Below are 11,152 nucleotides of genomic sequence, written 5' to 3'. Positions count from 1 at the left end.
GGAAAAAGTTTAAGCTGGAAGGAGGGAGGAAGGAAAAGGTTTAAGCTGAAAGAAGTTTGTTAATTAAGAAAGGGTAGGCAGATCTGGAGTAGGTCTTTGAGGGAATGATGGAAGAGATAGCTGAGATTGTAAAGGGGATTTTGTTCAATAGGAGTTGAATGGGAGTAGTATTCCAGGAATGAGGAGAATAGAAGTGTGCTAGCCATGGTGAATTCAAGAAATCTAATAGAATTGAGGTTGTTTGATGAAGATGGGGGGAATTAGAACATTTAGAGTCAATGACTTGTGTTGACATAGCCTTCAAATGCTTCGCCTGTCATATTGCTGTTAATTGAAGTAATCATGGTAGAGTTGTAGTCCTAATCTCAGTGACCAGTTGGGAAACCAAAGAGAAATAAGGAAATATATTGTCCAGAAGCCCCACAAAGTCAGGTAAGGGAGAAGTCACCCAAAGTAAACTTGTACCTTCACATTATGGGGAAATCTCTAAAAAAGAGAGTTATTCATATTAATTAGCTATGTGACTAGAGAAAATCATTTCACATTTCTGGAAATCAATTTCCTCTTACATTAGACCAAATATTCACCAAAGTGCCTTCTCTCCCTAAGATTCCATGATTATATGTATAGGGTTAAAGGAGGGGGAACCCAAATAACCCTTTACCTCAGCCTAAACACACACACACACACACACACACACACAGGTTCCTTAAGAAACCTGTTCCTGCTGTATGACAGACCTCTGCCATTCTCTAAGAGAGATTATACAAATGCACACAAACAGAAATGCACCAAGAAGTAAGGTACATTTTATGGGTACTGTACTAACTAAATCCAGGAAATTCACAGGGACCAAGGGGAAAATAATGTTCTAAATGTCTAATACAATACTGAATTTTCTGAATTTCACAGCTAATTTGAAGAAACCTATTTAGAACATTTTTCTTGTCAGAGAAAATTTTAAAATACATTCATTCAGTGTGACATGATAATTGAAACTGGCTGCCTGATGAATTTTTTTATCTGTTTCCAAGCTATTGCATGATGGGTATATATTTGATGGGCTGGAACATTGCTTTGTTAAACTGAGAAAATAATATCAATCACAAAAAGCCATTGCCAGTTTAGTTTTCTGGGTCTGCAGAAAGGTGCATGTGGCTGGTTTCTTTGTATTAGTCTCACTAATTCCTTCACTAAAGAGGTAGATGTATTTGCCCAGCAAATACATCTCTGTGTCTATGTGTGTGCATCTCCAGACATATACATCTTTATGTGGTCCATTTTTCATATGTACATACATAGTACCCTCTAGTGGTTACCATAGGAACAAAAGGAGTCATTGCTGGGAAAATATTGTAGAAATTACTGGGGTCCAATAAAAGCCCATTTACTCTACTTGCCACTGGGGAGGATTTCTAGGAGTGTCAGTCTGTAGATTTATGACTATCCCTGAAGGACCAAGTATCTAATAAAGACCCTAGATTGGATATTACATTGCCATGTTATGACAGATGTAATATTGAGACTACATTTATAAAGAGCATCCAAAGACACTGTGGCAAAGACACTGCCGTGAATCCTGGGGTTTTATGGTACTGATTCTCTCTGTCATGCATGTAGCATGGGAGATTGGGTATACTACAGCCTAATAGAAATCTAGAGAACCACTCAGAGAGAAGTGAATGGCATGTCTCATTTGCTTTTCAGCTCCAATATATGACAGCTTTGGGGATAAAGAGTGGGGGTAGCCAGAGAGTCAGATTCCTGTGATAGAACCTCTACATTTCTCTCTGAGGTATAATAGTACAGAATACCATCTGCCTTAGCCTGACTCCCCAGGTTTATTATGCATCTTGGGGGTCTAGTTAAGGCATGTGAAATCTGGGACACCCACATATAGGGGAAATGCTTGGGGTCTGCTGTTAACTAGGGTGATATTCTATTAAGTAAGGGGTATAGATAGTGCTTGATATTTCTGCTCCCCTCCCCCAATATTATGAATCCAAGTCATTCTGTGGGTAACAAAATGATTACATCCATTTAGGAAATAATCAGGATACAGATTTAACAGGAGAAAGAAAAGTGAGGGTGCACAGATGCAGGGATAAAGATAAATGCTGCCAATGGTATGGCATATGAATGGTATTACTCTGAGCCCATGAATTCCATGGAATGAGCCTTGGAATGGCAAGACTTAAAAATAAATGAACATGGTAAAAGCCCATATTTAAATTTAATTCAGTAAACAACTATTGAGTAGCACAGTGAGTAAGAGTAGAGAACATGAAGAAATGATGATCTGAATTCAAAGCCTGCTCCCAGAACTAGCTATGTGACCCTAGATAAATATTTAATCTTTATAAAGATTTATAAATCCTTAAGTTTATACTTAAACTTTATCAGTTTCATGTTTTATAAAAATAGAGATAATAAGCATAATACCTACCTATTAGGATTGTTGTGACTACCAAATTAGATCTCTCTCACATACATTCAAATTATATATATACATATAGAGTATATGTTCATACATGTATGTATGTATATACATATTATATATGTATAGTATATGTACATATATTTTACAAATGAGCAACAAGGTGGCACAGTGGATAAACTGCTAGATCTAGAGTCAGAAAAAACGAGTTCAAATCAAATCTCAGATAGTTATTATTATTAGTTGTGTGAACCTGGACAAGTCACTTAACCAATTTGCCTCAGTTTCCCCATGTGTAAAATGAATTGGAAAAAAGAAGTGACAAACCACCTCAGTATATTTGCCAAAAAAAAAACCCAAATAGGGTTCTAAAGAGTCAGACATGATTGAAACAACTAAACAATAACGATATATATATATTTGTATATGTATATATATTTATTTGTCATATATATACATTTATATGTATATGTACATATATAGATATGTATGTGTGAATATAGGTATATATGTATAGATATGTATGTGCATGTGTGTTTATGTGTGTATATATATGTATATATATAATAGCACTTTACAAAAGCACAAAATATTATTACAAAAATGCTATTTTACTAGGATTTAGAGATTGTTTTTTGTCATTTGTTCTCAAAGAGGACCATGACATCAGGGAAGTAATACCATGACAATGCAACTAAATTGGATTTGAGTGGGAGGGTGCTTGCGAGGTCACCTGCCTCAGTTTCCCCTCCAGAGCCACCTGGGTCCAGTGGCCAGATATAGATCAGGATGATTGGAGATGGCCCTGGATGCAATGGGAAACCTTGGCCTTGGTAAGCTAAGTTCTTTAATAGATCTCAGTTAAACTGAGACAACATCCAATCAGTGATTAAGGCTTAGAAAGAAATAAGTAGAGAATAGCATCTTTTAGTTAGTTTAAAAAAAAAAAAGGTACAAAGAGAAAGAAAGGATATAAGGTCCCACATCTCAAGTAATTTATTTTTTCTTGGGAAAGAAGTTGTATGTCACCTGCATACATAGAAATATAATGTACAAAATTATGCAAAGTAATTTCATGAATAAAAGAGGAATCAGGAAAGGTTTCATGTAGGAAGGGCCTCCTTAGCTGTGCATCATAGAGCAATGAAGGTAAGGATGGAGGTGAAGAGAGGATGTGTTCCGTCTTGTACAAAGGCATAAAGGCAAGATCCAAGATTTCAGGTAGGGGTAACAGCTAGAAAACGAAGCATCTTATATATACTAATTAATTTGACCCGAGGAGAATGATCCCCAAAGTCACCCAGCTATGGATGGAGCAGAGCCAAATCTTCTAATGCTAAATCAGCCAATAAATCAGCTCTTACTCTGTGCCTGGGATTATACTAAAACATGAGAATATAAAGAAAAAAATTTTAAAACAAGCACATGCTCTCATGGAGCTCACATGAGGAAGACCACATGTAAATAACTAGGTACTACATATGCAAAACATATATATGGAGTAAATGGAAGGTAATCTGAGGGAGGATGGTATTAATATTGGGAGCGCAAGGTAAGGCCTCCAAGCCAGGGAAATTCACAGGTGGAGCATTCCAGACCTGGAAGACAGGTCAGGGCAAAAGCAGAACGGGGAAATGAGGTTTTATATCCCAGTTGCTAGAAATGGGCCAGTCTAGCCAAATACTGAGTGTTTAGATGGAATAAAGTGTTGGAAAACTGAAAAAGTGAGAAGGGGCTGGGTGGTGAAGAGCTTGAGATACCCACAGAGGTGATTACATTTGGCCCTGGAGGTATTTCTTGTTACTTTGAGAGCAAAATGCAAATCTAGGTCTAATGAGACAAGAGTTGGAAACTCACTCTTGCACCAGTGCCTAGGTGGCTTATTTATGAAAATGAACAAAGGAAAGCAGCCCTGAGAATAGGCTACACTAATCGCACATTGTGCCCCGTGATTAACCAAAAAAAATGCTTCCCTTTGGCAGGGAGCTGCGTAATTCCTGTGCATGATCACACGATAACAATGTGCTGTGCAGGAATTGTATTGTTTTTCTCTATTTGAGTCCTGTCTGGGGAAGAAAATGAGATTGGGAGATAGATTCACAAGAGCTCTGGGAAGCGGCCAGCCAGGCAGATGCTGTGTGTGTATGTGTGTGTGTGTGTGTGTGTGTGTGTGTGTATGTGTGTGTGTGCACTGGGGGAAATCATCCGTAACCAATAAGACAAGTCATTATATTCAGCTCTAGAAGGATGATTTGGACCATAACATGACAGTCATAAATGGAGGTGTGTCCACATTTCAGTACCGTCCCAGTTTCTAAACCCAAAAGTCAGCAGCTGAGATATCAAGAAGATGCTACTGGTAAATGCTGGCAGCCTGGTCAGCCAATTCCTAAAAAGCTTCTGTGGTTTCCCCATGGTTCAGTGTAAGCCATTTCTCAATGGTTTACTTTCCTTCAGGGTTCATGATGGCTTCCAATTCTAAAAAACACTCATAAAATCTTAAAAAAATAAATGCAAAAGATTGAAAAAGCCTCAGTGGAGGTTAAGATAATCTTTATGTGGAGCTTTTGGGAGAAAAGACAGAAAGGAAAATCAAACTGTGTGTGGTGCTCATTTTTGGAAGTACTTGGAAAGAGTCAAAGGGTTGAGTTCAAATTTTGCCTCTCTTCCTTCCTGCCTATATGACTTTGGGGAAGTTATTTAATTACTAAGAACTGCATCAATAAAATCAGAATGTTGAGCCTATATGGCCCCTTAAGAGTCTCTCCCTTCCTGCTAACTATGATCCCTCAAAATCTTATGTTTATATAGCACTTCAAGTTTGCAAAGTATTTTATATTATTTAATGTGTTCCTGTCTTATTATCAGTCTTTTACAAATTGGGAAACTGAGGTTAACTCTGTCTGTCTATTCCTCTCCCTCTCCCCATCCCTTTCTGTCTCTATCTCTCTTTGGCTCTCTTTCTCTCTGTGTCTCTGTGTCTCTCTTTCTCTGTCCCTGTCTCTGCCTCTGTCACTCCCTCCCTCCCTCTATTTCTCTCTGTCTCTGTCTGTCTGTTTCTCCAAAAAGAGTCTGGGGAACTTGCCCAGTGTCTCACAGCTGGTAAATGTCTGAGGCAAAATTCAAAGCCAAGTTTTCTTGACTCTACGTTCAACCTTATATCTATTAGGCCAAATTGCTTCTTGGGAGGGTGGGGGCTGACTTTATTATATGGTGCTCTCTGTGTTGTGAAAGGTGTCCCTAAGTACCACTCAATCCCCAGAGTACAATTGTGTTGTAAAAGTAAGGAAAGAGATGATTTCAAAAAGACACGGAAAAGACATTTGAATTGATGTTGAATGATGTAAGTAGGACCAATAGAACAATTCACACATGAATGAATGAAAGCTTACAAGAACAGCCCCTTTCTTAGAATGTCATGTCAGAGAACAGGTAGCAAGAATTGAATTTATTTGTTACAAGCTTTGACAATATTTCAATCTGGGGCTTCCTCCAGCCCTGTTTTCTTCTTCCAGATGCCACATTTAATAGCTTTATTTCTTGGTCATTCATCAACTTTCACCAGCAATCAATCCCATTGCCATATCTGATTCAGAATGGGAAACAAAATTTGAAATTTGATGGCAAACAAAGCAAACCAGCCAGACTAACCAGTCCAAGTCCCTCTCATGCTGCCATTTCTAAGCTGGTAGACTAGGAAAAACTCCCTCTTAGCCAATCAGCTTCTTACAACATGCATATTGATCCTGAGATTGGGATGCTATATGATTAGACATATGGACTTTCCTTAGCTTCTTATAATAAACAAACTCTTGGAAATTCAAGAGGCCTGTGTTCTAGTTTCATCAGTGTCTCTGGGCAACATAACATTAAGCAAGAATGTGTCTCAAGTTTTCTACTTCTATTAAATGGGGGTACCTGCCTTGCCTATGACACAGGGATATGACAAGGTTCGGATAAAGTGATATGTGTGCAAATGATTTTAGAACATGAAGCTTTATCATTATAATTATTATGTAAAAGGTAAAAGTAAAAATAGAATAGAATAAAAAACATGGCGAAATAGAAATGACATTGATCTTGGAGCAAGAAGAACTGAGTTGGGGTCTGATATCTTCTTCTCAAATTTGTTTCATTCACAATATATTCTTTGCCATGAGAAATCCTAATAGACTGCTCTCAGTCTACCTTAAGTGTAGTGTTCCTTCTGCTCTACATTATTGCATTCCAAAGCTATGATTAGCCAGGCCATGTATGTTAATGGAATAAGTTTCATATGATCGGATAATATTCATGAATATGCCTACAATTGTTAAGTCTAAATTCAGAACAATTCTCCTGTCATACTTAGGCAGAACTCTGGCATAACATTTAATAATCATTTCTCTATCTGATATTCCTGATATATTTTTAAAGTATCTCAATATGACATTTCAGTCCTTTGCTAAGACTTGTTAAACTTTTTTTCATTTGTAATGCTTTTTTTTCTCTGAGAAATTTTTACCTAATCCCAAGTATATAAAATAGCTATACAAATACAAATCAAACATTTACTGATAATAAATCATAATTTCACTATGCACACATTCATTTATGAGACTCTGTATGGGGTCACAAACCACAATTTAAGAAGCGGAGCTGTAGACACTGAAAGCTGATTGCTATACCACCTTCCTCTGGCAGCTCCCTAGGCTACACATCACCATTTTGTCCCATTTCCAAGTCTTTCTGGCCTTTATGATATACCTTCCCCTTTTGATGCTATGCCTAATATTTACTTTTTAAAAATATTAATAATAATTTAAATAAAATACTAACTAGCATTTGTATAGCACAAAAGGTTTGCAAAATATTATATTTTTCTAGCCCTTGAAACCCTTCCCGCTTTTATTGAAGCTAAAACAATACTTGTGAGTATTGCTCATAACCTAGGATTCAACCATAGTTCTTTGTTCTCTTTTACCACTTCCCCACATCCAATCTGTTACAAAATCCTGCAGATTTTATCTTCATAAATCTCTCTTCTGTACCCCTTTCTTCCTCTGATATTGCCACTCCTCTGGTGCAGACCTTTATCACTTCACAACTGGACTAATACAATACATTCTGGTTGGTCTCCTTGCTTCTACAGTTATCCCTTAGGACTTTCCCCATCATGGTTTGGATATATTAAAGTTTGGCATAAGAAATTAAATGGAAATTTGGGGGAAGAAATTTTGTAAAAGCTACAGTTGACACCCAATGGCCAACAGTCAAAACAGACAATGTGTAGAAACTCAAAAGTGTATATATATATGTATATAGCATTGTGTAATGTCAATATTTTTTATCTTTTAACATCATAACAATTCAGAATTATTATTTAGAATGAAAGGAAGTCTGGTGCAAGAGAGAACTTTGCACTCATCCCCTATTCCCTGCAATATGGAAGGGACAATTGTAGACTCTCTTCACTGTAGTCTATGTTTCATTCATATCAAATTTCCTAAATTTCAGGTCTGATTTTTTTCTCTTTCAGTCTCTCTGTCTCTGTGTATCTTTATCTTTCTGTCTCTGTCTCTCTCTGTGTCTCTCTGTGTTTCTGTGTGTCTCTGTCTCTGTCTCTAAGCATCTATCTCTCTTTTTCTGTCTCTCTTCGTCTCTCCCTCTCTCCCTTTTTCTCTTCCTCAATCTCTTTCTTCTCTTTGTCTCTCTCTGTGTCTCACTATGTCACTCTCTCTGTCTCTGTCTTTTCCTCTCCCTCTCCCCATCCCTTTCTGTCTCTCTTTGGCTCTGTTTCTTTCTGTGTTTCTCTGTCTCTCTTTCTCTGTCTCTCCCTCTCTCCCTCTATTTCTCTCTGTCTCTGTTTGTCTATTTCTCTGTGTCTCTCTCTGTCTCTGTCTGTCTGTCTCTGTCTCTGTCTCTCTCTTTTTCTCTCATTTCTTGCTCTCTTCCTCTTTCTTTCTGTATGTCTGCCTGTCTATCTGACTTTCACACACACACACACACACACACACACACACACACACACACACACACACATACCCCTAAACTTTAGTGATTCCTTTCTGCCTTAGAATAAAATATAAAATCCTCTGGCTTTTAAAGTCCTTCATAACTTGATTTCTCTTTGACCTTTCCAGTTTTCTTTGACCATCTTTATCCTCACATAGTCTGTGATCCAAGGACATTGGGCCCTTTGCTGTTTCTCAGATAAAGGACCCCATTTCCTGACTGAGCATTTGCTGGCTGTCTCAGAAGCTGGAATTCTCTCTTCTTATCTCTATCTCTTGGCTTTTTGGCTTCTTTCAGCTACTGGCTAAAATCTTACCTTCTACATGAGTCACTTTGTGATCCCACTTAATTTTAGTCTTTTTCCTCTGCTGGTTTTCTCTAATTTTTCCTGGATGTATGTAACTTTTTGGTCATAATTTTTTGCATGTTATCTCCTTCATTAGACTGTAAATTCTTTTTTTTTTTTAAGACTGAATTCTTTGTGATCAAGGACAATCTTTTACCCTAATTTGCATCCCCAGTGATTAACTCAGTGCCTAGTATATAATAGGTGTTGATTGAGGAGCTGACTTGACATATATTATCTCTTTTGATCCTCAAAATGGCCCTAGGAAATGGATGCTTTTATTTATCCCATTTTATAGATGAGAAACTGAGACTGGAAATATTGAGTGACTTACTTAGATTCACACATCCAGAAAGTGTCTGACAGAATTTTAAATCAAGGTCTTATCTGGTTGCCCAGCTGCAGGACATAGATGATTGATTTGAAAAAGAAGTTCAATAGTCATGTGCCCAGATGATATAGCCTGAGTATTGCACTAGTATATCTAACATGTAAAATTATCTAGAAGTACAAGGATATTGAGTATTTATTGAAGACCTGAATAAGAACTGCATTCAAGAACAGAGTACAAATTCCATTAGACTTGAGATGGAAAGTGCCATCTACATCCAGAGAGAGAACTATGGAGACTAAATATGGATCAAAGAATAATATTTTCATTTTTTGTTGTTATTGTTTGTTTGCTTATTTTTCTCATGGTCCTCCTTTTGATCTGATTTTTCTTTTTATTCATTTATTTTTATTAAACCTTTTTATTTTCAAAACATTCTCTCTTACAAAATTTTGTGTTCCAAATTATTTTCCCTCCCCTTTCCCCACTCCCTCCCCTAGATGCCAAGTAATCCAATATGTGTTAAACATGTGCGTTTCTTCTATACATATTTCCACATTTATCTTGCTGCACAAGAAAAATCAGATTGAAAAGGAAAAAAATAAGAAAGAAAACAAGATACAACCAAACAATAACAAAAAAATGAAAATATTATGTTATGATCCACAGTCATCTTTTGGGGTGTATATGGATCTCTTTATAACAAGATCATTAGAACTGGCCTGAATCCCCTCACTGTTGAAAAGAGTCACTTCCATCAGAATTGATAATCATATAATCTTGCTGTTGCTGTGTACAATGTGCTCCTGGTTCTGCTCATTTCCCTTAGCATCAGTTCATGTAAATCTTTCCAAACCTCTCTGAAATCATCCTGCTGATAGTTTCTTATAGAACAATAATATTCCATTAATTCATATACTATAACTTATTCAGCCATTCTCCAACTGATGGGCACCCACTCAGTTTCCAGTTCCTTGCCACTAAAAAAGGGATGCTATAAACATTTTTGCACATGTGGGTCCTTTTGCCTTTTTATGATCTTTTTAGGGTACAGGCCCAGAAGAGATACTGCTGCATCAAAGGATATGCACAGTTTGAGCCCTTTGGGAATAGTTATATATTGCTCCCCAGAATGGTTGGATCATTTCACAACTCCATCAACAATGTTTTAGTGTCCCTATTTTCCTACTTCCCTTCCAACATTAATCATTATCTTTTCCTGTCATCTTACCCAATCTGAGAGGTATGTAATGGTATCTAAAAGTTGTCTTAATTTGCATTTCTCTGGTCAATAGTGATTTAGATTTTTTTTTTCAAGACTAGAAATGGTTTAAATTTTTTCATCTAAAAATTGTCTCTTAATATCCTTTGACCATTTGTCAATTCAATAATGGCTTGAATTCTTATAAATTTGAGCTAATTATCTATATTTTTTATAAATGAAGCCTTTATCAAAACCCTTGGATGTAAAAATTTTTTTCCCAGTTAATTGCTTCCCTTCTAATCTTGTCTGTATTGGTTTTATCTGCATAGAAACTTTTAAACTTATTTTTCTTTTTCTTCTTTCTTGATCTGATTTTTCTTGCACAATAAGATAACTGTATAAATGTGTATACATAAATTGGATCTAACATGCATTTCAACATATTTAACATGTACTGGACTATCTGCCAGCTAAGGGAGAGGGTGGAGGGAAGGAGGGGAAAATTTGCAACAAAAGGTTAAGCAAAGGTCAATGTCGGAAAAATTACCCATGCATATGCTTTGTAAATAAAAAACTGTAATTAAAAAAAAAACTTTTTAATTTAATATATTCAAAATTATCCATTTTACATTCCACAGTATTCTCTAATTCTTCTTTGGCCACAAATTCCTTCCTTTTTCACAGATCTGAGAGGTAGATTATCCTTTGTTCTCTTAATTTGTTTATAGTCTAAATTTATTTAGACATGATTTATGTCTAAATCATGAATCCATTTTAACCTTATCTTGGTATATTGTGTTAGTTGTGGCTCACCACTGGTTTTCACCATACTAATTTCCA

Source organism: Antechinus flavipes, chromosome 1 (genome assembly GCF_016432865.1).
Source record: "Antechinus flavipes isolate AdamAnt ecotype Samford, QLD, Australia chromosome 1, AdamAnt_v2, whole genome shotgun sequence".
Classification (NCBI taxonomy): domain Eukaryota; kingdom Metazoa; phylum Chordata; class Mammalia; order Dasyuromorphia; family Dasyuridae; genus Antechinus; species Antechinus flavipes.
This window is presented reverse-complemented; position numbering follows the sequence as displayed.